This window comes from Beta vulgaris, chromosome 5 (genome assembly GCF_026745355.1).
Source record: "Beta vulgaris subsp. vulgaris cultivar EL10 chromosome 5, EL10.2, whole genome shotgun sequence".
NCBI lineage: Eukaryota > Viridiplantae > Streptophyta > Magnoliopsida > Caryophyllales > Amaranthaceae > Beta > Beta vulgaris.
Genome location: NC_079206.1, coordinates 40543456 through 40554109, shown reverse-complemented (window position 1 = coordinate 40554109; position 10654 = coordinate 40543456). Strand labels below are relative to the sequence as shown.

The 10654-nt window shown below is 40.0% G+C and overlaps 1 long non-coding RNA gene across 1 annotated transcript; it reads right to left on the bottom strand.

Annotated features, from left to right (window-relative positions):
* Nucleotides 1–4369: 4369 nt before the first annotated feature.
* LOC125497493 (uncharacterized) lies at nucleotides 4370–6591 on the bottom strand. Its single transcript, XR_007274308.2, has 2 exons — nucleotides 5959–6591; nucleotides 4370–4599 (listed from the first exon to the last, which is right to left on the bottom strand). It is a non-coding gene; the product is annotated as an uncharacterized LOC125497493 (long non-coding RNA).
* Nucleotides 6592–10654: the final 4063 nt, after the last annotated feature.

Here is a 10654-nt window from a genome sequence, read left to right as displayed (position 1 = left end):
TGATCATGAACGACAATACGCATATAGATCAAAATCCGGCAAATAAACCGACGAATCCATGAAACCGTGCGGCGTTATTGCATCGATAACACTTGTGTGCCACACATGATGTTTGCCCCTCAAACAATAAGCTTCATGCATGAGACGTAAGATACTTGCGCTTGGTTCATTGTTCTTTGCGATTTTTCTTTTTCGATGATGTATTGGTCGTTTTTCGGATATTTCTAGCTTACTTCGAGGGGAAATCAAACAAGCATTTAATAATGTCATATACACAATAAATATCATGTGGTTCTCATCTTAGAGTCAAGATTTATGTTTAATTATTGTGAAAATTTGGTTAAGGCTGAAAAGGGTCCATGACTGAGAAATAGATCCCACGCTTCGTACCTTTGCTTAAAAGGTGGCCATGTGTAAGACGCACTCAAGTTCTCAATCCAGGAACAGGAGAACAATGCTATGTTTGGGTAGGTTTTATTATGACTAAGATCCAACTTTATCGCTAGGGAAGTTTTTTGGAAGGACAAAACACAAACTGCCAGGGGTGGCCTCGATCAGGCATAAAAAAAATGCGCTAATGAGGCAGGGACGATTGTCCTTACAATGGCTTAAATCATTATCCATGCATATGCAAAATTGTAATGCTATTTAAAAGCATAAAACAAGTATGACTCGTATTCTTTGAGTTTCACCCACTCATTTAAAATATTGATCTTTTTTTAAAATCCTCCCCGGTGAAATCGCCAAATTATAGTCGTGTTTTTACTCATCTATGTTGGATGAGCATCTAATTAAACTAGCTCATCCTAAAGGTTTTATTGAAAACGTTTTTGAAGTAGAGAGAAGTCGCCAACAAGTGTTTAAAGGAAGAGTCATCCAATGTGGATTTCCCCGTCATGACTCCAGTAATGGTCAATGAACCATAAATTTAGTTTGGGGTTGAGGGTACGAAGAAGACGAGCATTCAAATTCGCCCATTGATGGCCTTTACTTGATATCGATTCATATTGACATTTGAGCAAATAAATAACCACATAATATGTTAATGAAATATAATAATTAGTCTATATTGGTTCCTTAGACACATAAAAGACTAATTTTTAGGTGACATATATTGTTCTGTAATCAAATTATAGGGAACCTAACAAGTTGTCCAAATTATCTGAATGTAATGTTAGAACAATTTTTTAGGTCTTGATTAGCAAAAATAAAAGATCAGCATGAATTGAAGGCTCCGGCTGAAATGAAGACTCCCTATAGAAATAGGGATAAAAGTAAGTATTGTTTCTTCTTCAAGGATTGTAGCCATGAAACAAATGAATGTAAACATCTTAAGAGAGCTCTGGAGGATTTGGCTCAGAAAGGGAAGATGAATTCGTATTTTCCCTAAGGAGGGAGAAAATTTCAGAAGAAAGACGATCGTCAAAGCAGGAAGAAAGAAAGTGAGAGTACTGATGAGGATGTGGTACTTGTCATATCCGGAGGTTTTACAGTTGGAGGACCAACCAACCGGGGACAAAAAATTACCTTAGGGAACTCGGCCATATCATGCTCACCAATCAAGCAGAGACTGGCCCATTCTCTAAAGTAGTCGTCATTGAACTAGATCGGGGAAAATTGAACCCCTCATGACAATCCCTTGGTTGTAGAGATGAAGATAGAAAACTTGAGAGTAAGAAGGATTCTGATCGACACTGGAAGCTCTACAGATATCATAAGCGATGATTGTTTGTCAAGGTTAAAGTTCAACGAGGGCGATTTAGTCCAAGTTCACCATCCCATAATTGGATTTGGGGGAGGAATTATCCACCCTATGCGGATAGTTACCTTGCCCGTCTGGGTAGGGGACAAGGAAGCGTCCAGAACGTTATTTGTTAAGTTGTTGGTCGTCAGAGATTTGACGGCCTACAATGTTATTCTTGGACGACCAACATTGAACCATATCAAAGCAGTGATTATTACCCATCTGATGCTGATGAAGTTTGAGTGTGATGGAGGAAAGATTGGATCTCTATATGGAGACCAACAGTTAGAGAATGTTATCTCACCACTATGAAACCTTCATCATGGAAAGGTGAAAAATCAGAATAGCGAAAGATAACTGATGAAGGCAAGGCAGCCGAGTTTGTGAAAGGCCAAGTAAACACTCTGAGGTCAGTGGTTGAAAGACCTCAGACGCGGGTCCCTCCAGCCAACAAACCGTTCAGCCTCTTTCCAAGCAAGAAAAGGAAGTACATGACTATCAAAGAAGAAGTACCCTCGTGAGAATAAGTGATGGCTATTATGGTTAAGAACGGCTAGAGCTTGTAGAAGCGCCAACGGAAATGTTTTTGGATAATAAACGTCCAGAAAGGACACTGAAGGTTGGGTCTGTTCTAGATCCAAGGCTAAAGAACAAACTAGTCAGATTGTCAAAAGAATTTGAAGATTTTTTTGCATATAATGTTGAAGAGATGCCAGGAATTGATACTGATGTGGCTGTTCATAAATTGAACATAGATTCAAATCAAAAATCGGATCGTCAGAAGAAAAGACACCTAGGTCCGGTCAGGAATTAAGCCGTCGATCAGGAGGTGCAGAAATTATTGAAGTCCAAATTCATTCGGGATACTTATTACCCAAAATGGATAGCGAATGTTGTTATGGTGCCCAAGCCCAATGGCACTTCGAGGATGTGCGTGGACTACACAGGCCTGTCCCAAGGACAACTTTCCCCGTGCCGAAAATAGATCGATTAGTAAATTTCACGATCGGCCATGCGTTGCTAAGTTTTGTGGATGCTTACTCCGGTTTCCATCAAATCCCAATGTAGCCAGAAGACGAAGATAAAACATCATTCATCATGCATGGATAAAGGGCTACATGGTTGATTGAGGATGCCATTTTGCCTCCATAATCCACCAGCTGCCTTCCAACGGCTAATTAATACTGTTTTCCAGCCACAGCTGAGGCGTAACATGGAGGCCTATATTGATGATATGATCGTTAAAAGCCGGGAGGAGCAGAGTCACATTAGTGATCTTCGAGAAACTTTTGAAACTCTTCGAAAATATAAATTGAAGTTGAATCCTCATAAATGTGTGTTTGGTGTTGTAGCAGGAAAGTTCTTGGGTTTCTTGGTCGACCAAAGAGGAATAGAATCAAATCCTGAAAAATTTAAAGAAATCTTAAGCATGACATCCCCGTCCAAGGTCAAAGAAGATCAGCGTCTGACAGGGTGCTTAACAGCCTTAAGATGATTTCTTTCTAAATCAGGGGAGCAAGTACTCCAGCAAGTAAAAGAGCACCTCCATCAATTACCTCGGTTGGTCAGTCCAACCGATAGGGGTGTGCAAAAATATCTGATCTGAAATATCCGATCCAAAAATTCGCCGATCCGATCCGATTTTCAGATTTCGGATATTTCGAATTGGGTACCCAGAAAAAAGTTCGGGTTTTCGGATCGGATACAGATCGGGATTTTTCAAAAATTTCAACGGACCCGATCCGAAAATCCGGTGATCCGATCCGAAAACCCGGTATCCGATCCGAAAACCCGGTATCCGATCCGAAAACCCGGTGACCCGATCCGAAAATTTCGGATCGGATTCGGATCGCAATTTCCCCGATCCGAAATTTTCGGATCCGATCCGATATCCGACATTGAACACCCCTACCAACCGAGGGGGGAAAACTGTTTGTATACTTGCCCATCTTGCCTTAAGCTGTGAGTGTAGTTCTCCTAGCCGAAAGGGAATCAGTGCAAGTCCCCGTCTATTTTTGAGCCATGTACTCAAGGATGCAGAATGCCTATATTCATTAGTAGAGAAGTTCATCCTGGCACTCCTCATGGCCAGTAGAAAGTTGAGGCCGTATAATCTGGCCCACAGTATACTAGTCTACATTGACTAACCTTTAAAGCAGGTTCTGCACAAGATGGATGCTTCAGGGTGGATGCTCAAATGGGTAGTGGAATTGACAGGTTTGACTTAACGTTTGAGCCCAAAAAAGCGATCAAAGGGCAAGCCTTGGCCGATTTCATCGTAGAGCTTACCTGGCCAGCTGTGGAGCCCGTAAAAGATCCAGATGGGGGCAAAAAGCACTGGATGCTCATGGTAGATGGATCTTCTACCGACAATGGTTGTGGGGCCGGAATAATTTGCCAATCTCTAGAAGGAGACAAGTTCGAATATGCACTCATATTTGAATTTCAAGCATCAAATAATGAAGCTGAATATGAAGTACTTTTAGCAAGAATAAAAATGTGCAAGACGGCTGGGGCCTTAAAGATTGAGGCTAAGTTGTACTGTAACACCCCCAATATCCATACACGTCTACGACTACGTCGCATCTACCTTGGGAGTGTTACCACCGCGATGAAACGCAAGGCTTATTAAAAAGGAATATTAACTCAAAACTTTATCTCGAAAACTGAAATGCAGCGGAATATAAATGTAACTACAACTCGGGAATCATCAACGACCCCTTTTATTCAAACCACAAACTAATTAAGTAAATCATAATAATCTTATAATACTTAATTAAAACGCTTTAAAGTTCAAAGACTGAGGACTATCCCCCATATGCTCGGTATCATGCAGCAGCACCAGTACACCTAGTCTGCTCCCCATTGTAGCATCAATGGTTCATCACAGGTCAACAAACACATAATAACAGACAATCAGCTATGCTGAGTACATAGTAAACCAGTGAATGCATACAAACATAAACAAAGCAATAATGATCATTCTTAGACATGATACTACAATCACATTACATCCTTTACTTTTTGTTTAGTTAGTAGCGAACGGGCACCGTCATCTTACTAGAATCATACAGGCTACTTAATCCTTAATAGACAACTTGGTCTATTAGATGAAATGCAAATACGGTTTCGTTCCGTCTCACACCCATCACCTTAGTATGCATACCCCCAAGATCGTACGGAACCTTCCGCCTACTTGAGTTATCAAAATTTATAAGGACACTACTGTCGTCATAGTAAGCCTGCGTAGGAGTGTAGAACAAGTCCCACACTTCCCCCATTGTTCATCACTTGTAGGGAGTCCAACTACAAGTTTATTGCCATAGTCCATTCTTAATATTGTTCATTCATTCCACAATAGCATAGAATCATCTAACAAGTTTTCTTAGATACAGTAAAATCTTTTCTCTTGTAACACTCTTGTTACACCATGGATCAAATGATACGAATCCAATGCTCATGTTCATAATACGATAGAATTTCGCATTACAATGCCACATATCGATTTCCAATCATAAACATGTTACCAAACAATCTCAGCAATCAAAATCGTTCCCTATCATGATTCTAAGTTTCGATGGAATAAATGACAACCTAATCATGATACTAGTACTTGCAACTAAACTGGTACGCGTAGGTACCTTGTAACGGAGAATTTTCGCTGTCTTAACCAAACGTTCCGCTTATGAAATTGGGACCTAAATGATTAAGGAAGTACTTCAGTGCTACATCCTTGATAAAATTATCAACTAATACGTGCCTAACTATATCGACTTAGTAATTCGAAGTATAAACGATAGCTAATCTCATTGTTTATTAACATCTTTTCTTTCCTACTCTATTGAGCTTAGCGTCTTTTAAGAGTCAATGTTAGTGAGCCAAGCTGATTTTAGTTAAGTTAATAATCCAATACCTTTACAAAGTCCATTCAAGTCTTATGTCCAATACTCCTAAAATCAAGTTCGAATAGCAAAGGTCATTGTAACTTTCCATCTCAAATCAATAAACTACTTTCTTTACTTCCCACCTTACTTAATTAGAACACCTTAAATCAGATTTACAACTTAAATCAGATTAATAAATTAACTAATTATACAACTTAATTAATTACTCATTTATACAAATTCATTAGCTTACAACTTAAATTAATATAAAAACAGAATATATAATATTAAACTAATACAATATCATATTATACATGTTAGGTTTTGTACCACTGAATCTCGTCGGTAACCGAACTCCGGCGACTGACTTTCGTCAACGACGCACCACCCTGGTCGCACCGCACTCGAGCCACAGCCCATGCCGCTCGTCGCAAAACCCTCTCACACAGTGCGCGCACAACCCTCTCGCACAGCGTGCGCAACGACCCCCCTCGCACGACCCTCTTGCACAGCACGCAACACCACACCACACTTGGTGCTCGCGCTCGCACCACGCACAAACCCTGAACGGCTCGCACAAAGCCTTTGAGCCACAGACCACGCTCGACTTCGCATACACTCTTGCACAGCCTCGTCGCGCGAACCCTAGAATCGCCGCATGACCCGCACACAATCGAGTAGCCCCTCGCACACGACTTCGCTCGCAATGCTCGAATCCCCTCGCTCGCAGAACTTCGCACCACTCGATCCCTCGAATCACAACTCTCTGCACTCGACAATTACACCCGCTCGCAAAGATAACCTCGTCGCAGCACTCGCACGCCTTCGACGAGGCTCAAGTGAAAGAAACGGTGAAGGAGAGTGAGGGAGAGATAGAATTTGAGACAGGAGAGAGGACGGCTGAGAGAGAAAAGAATAGGGTTTCTGATTTTTTATTTCTTTTTCTTATTCTCTCCTATTTATAGTGTGGCAAATCTAGGTCTAGTGAACTCGGTTTAATTTATTTATTTCGAAATTAAAATAAACCGAACGATAAAAGAATTACGTTAAAGTTGTAAGTGTACTCAAACCGTATTATTATTATTCTATTTTTATTTTTTTGTAAATAATACTAAAATACCTTTCAATTATATTCTTTATAATTTCTTATTTATAAAGAAATAACTCCAAAAATACGGAGTATTACACGGACTCTTGACTAGTCGTTTTTTTTTTTTTGCCATTCAAAATTGTTATTGATAACAAAAAAAACAGGTACAACCTAAAGAAGCATCAAGGGCTTAAGAAAGAAAGGTAAACTCCCCCACCTTCTAGGAAGGGTTTGGAGTTACCAATCACGAAACAACCCTACACCTCAACTATTCAACAAACTCATACAATAAGAATCTGCCTAAGAACATCAGTGCATCTACAAGCAACCTTATACACAATTTGCTTAAAGCTTTGTCTAGAATCTAAACAAGTCCCCCCCAAAACAACTTGATTTCGTTGCTGCCATATGTGATAAATTGTTTCTGCATAGAGCATCAACAACAGATGGTTGTGAGGCTTCTTTCTATGACCAGTATCAGCAAGAGCTTGAACTTCACCTGTTATTAATCTGGGATGATTAGCCATATCAATCTGGTTGAGACACATTTGCCACAGTTGATTAGATGCTGGACACTCAAAGAACAACTGAGAGCTAGTTTCACTAGCATTTGAGCACATTACACATGTGTTGTCAGCCAGCACCCCCATTCACACAGTCTACTCTTAGTAGTCAATCTACCATGAAGCATCAACCAAGTTATAAATAGGGCCTTAAGACTAGCCCTATTATCACAAATAACTCTTTTCCACTGGACTGTAGGGTGATCACCTCTCATAGTCTGATACAGCTTTTTAATGGAGAAGTGATCAGCAGTTAGGAATTGCTGAGTGTGATGATCCATAAAGATGTCTCGACTAGCCCAAATCTTTTTCAAAGCCCAAGAGAGCCTAGCAGGGATGGGCATAGTAAGAAGATTACTCAGCTTTATATAGTAGGTATGGATCCATTTGATCCACAGCCTATCTTGTTTATGAGTAATAGGCCATAGGTGCTTAGCCACTGCAGCTTTGTTCCAAGTTAATAGATCTTTTAAGTTCTAACCTCCACAAGATTTCTTCCTACACAGATTATCCCAAGCAACAGGAGCTTTCCTACCTTCTATCTGACCACTCCACAAGTAATTTCTGCAAATACTCTGAATTTCTTTCAGGACTTTCTTAGGCAACACAAAAATTTGACACCAATAGAGTTGAAAGCCTTATAAGATAGAGCTTACAAGTTGCAGTCTAGCAGCATATGAAATATTTTTACTGCCCAATATCTAACTCTAGCAACAGTCTTTTCAATAGAGGCTTGCATTCCTGGAAAAAGAGCTTTCTTGTAGTAAGGGGAACACCAAGATACTTAAATGGGAAAGACCCCGTAGGCATCTGAACAATAAGTTGTAATTCACTCCTTTCTTCTTCTGTAATCCCTGCAGTGTATAGGTTACTCTTATCAAGGTTAGCAACCAGACCAGAAGCATGAGAAAATGTGGTGAAGGCATCAAACATGAGTTGCAAGGAACTAGAGTATGCTCTAGAAAACATCAAAAGATCATCTGAAAACATCAGATGAGTTATGTGAAGTCTCTCACATCTGGGGTGGAAATTGAAGTCTGGATTTTGTTTAACGCTACCCAGACACCTAGATAAGTACTCTATGCCAATTGCAAATAGAAAAGGGACATTGGATCCCCTTGTCTCAAACCCTTCTTGGCCTTAAATGGCTTACAGGGAGACCCATTGATCAAAATGGAGAAGGACACTGATGAAACACAAGCCATAACCCAATTAATGAATCTGGGGGGAAAACCTAGATCATTCATCATCATTTGGAGAAAAGGCCACTCAAAAGAATCATAGGCCTTCTTGAGGTCAACTTTCATCATACATCTAGGAGAAATGTGTTTTGTTTTATATCCTTTAATGAGCTCAGTTGCCTGCAGTATGTTATCAGAAATATTTCTCCCTGGCATGAAGCCAGCTTGAGCAAGATCTATCACTTCATTGATCATGTGTTGCATTCTTCTTGTAAGAATCTTAGGAATAATCTTGTATAGCACTGAGCAACAGGCAATAGGCCTAAAATTTTTCACATATGTAGGATTGTGAACTTTGGGAACCAAAGTAACAATGGCGCAGTTGATAGCATAGTAGAGCTCTCCAGTATCAAAGAAGTGAGTAATAGCCTTGTATACATCATGCTTGATAATATGCCAAGCTTTTTTAAACAAAAAGCTATTGAAGCCATCAATGCATGGAGCTTTGTTATCATCAATAGAGCTTAGAGCTTCATCAATCTCTTTGGGAGTAATATCTCTGATTAACTCCCTTGCAGCACTTTGGGAAACCTACATTCCACTTCTCACCAGGTTAACATCAATCAGGGGCAAAGAATGATTGGAAGAGCCAAGGAGTTGCTGATAGAACCCAATAACTTCTTCCTGTACGTCACATGATTTAACAAGCTATCTTCCCTGAGAATTATAAAGAATATCAATGCTATTTCGATTGTGCCTTTCCTTCATAGCTTGAAAGAACACATGAGTATTAGCATCTTCTTGCTGCAGCCAAAGAATTCTAGATTTCTGCCTAATTGCAGACTCTTCAATAGAAAGGAGCTTCTGAAGAGCAATATAGTGTGTTTGCTCTAAAGAAGTAAGTTGGTCATCAGTTGGCTTGAGCTTCAAAGCATTTTGGGTATCATTAAGCTCTTGTCTAGATTGTTCAATTTGGCTAGTTAAGTGAGCAAAGTCCCTTTTATGCAATCTCTTAAGGTGGAGCTTAACTTCCTTAAGCCTCCTCCAGATACTTTGCATCATATTATCACCACTATAATTTCCCCAGCTATTCTCTAAAATAGGGAGAAAATCCACATGGCAGCCATATAATTGAAGAATTTAAAAGGCCTACCTTGACTTTGACCCATAGCAGCATATTTAAGCACAAGAGGAGAGTGATCAGATATACCTGGGTTCATGACCTCAACCACAACACTAGTATATTGAGATAGCAAGAGAGCATTAACAAGGCACCTGTCAATTTTACTGCATGTCCTAGCCTCACCAAGGCTTTTATTAGACCAGGTGTAGAAGTGGCCCACTGATCTGCATTCCCCTAAATCAGAGTTGTTCAACAAGTGAACAAAGTCTTGTGTTTCTGATGTAGTGACAATAGCTCCATTGAGCCTATCTTCCACTGAAGCAACAAAATTAAAATCACACATAACACACCATGGATCATTCATTGTGCCATTAATAGCCAGCAAATCCTGCCATAAAGGCTTCCTAGTCTCCACAGTATGCAATCCATTAACAAGAGTAAACCAATTCTATAGCCTACTACTTTTGTCCACCATTAGCCCATGAAGAAATTGTGAAGAATTGCTATATAATGACCCCCAATTTTGCAGGATCCCAAGTGAGCCAAATCCTACCCCTATCAGAGTGATCATAGTTATCATCCCATGTCAGCTTATTCCCAAACTTCTTTCTAATTTTCAGACTATTATGCCTTTTTACTCTTGTCTCTAGTAAAGCAAAAACATTTAAGTTATTATGAGCAATAAACTTCTTAACCTCTACTACTTTACAGGGATTATTTAAACCCCTGATATTCCAAGTACACAGCTTCATCAACAAGGAGATATGGTGAATGTGCTTGTCCCTGCTTCATCCACCAAATGAGTTACAATGCCAGGCCCTCCTACTTCAACATCCTTACCCTTCTGCCCTCTAGTCACTATGTTCCACACAGGAGGTGGAGCTTTCTCTTGTTGGATTTCCCCTGTGTGTGGCAGGACATTTTTAGGCATATCCTCAGCTTCTCTAGCTACTAGTAGCTTCTCCCTCCTTTAAGGACACAACCTCAACTGTGACTGGTTGTGCTGGCTCAGTGGATTTGTGAGTTGGTAATTCCCCTTGATTAACAACCTTAGGAACCCATTTCTGCT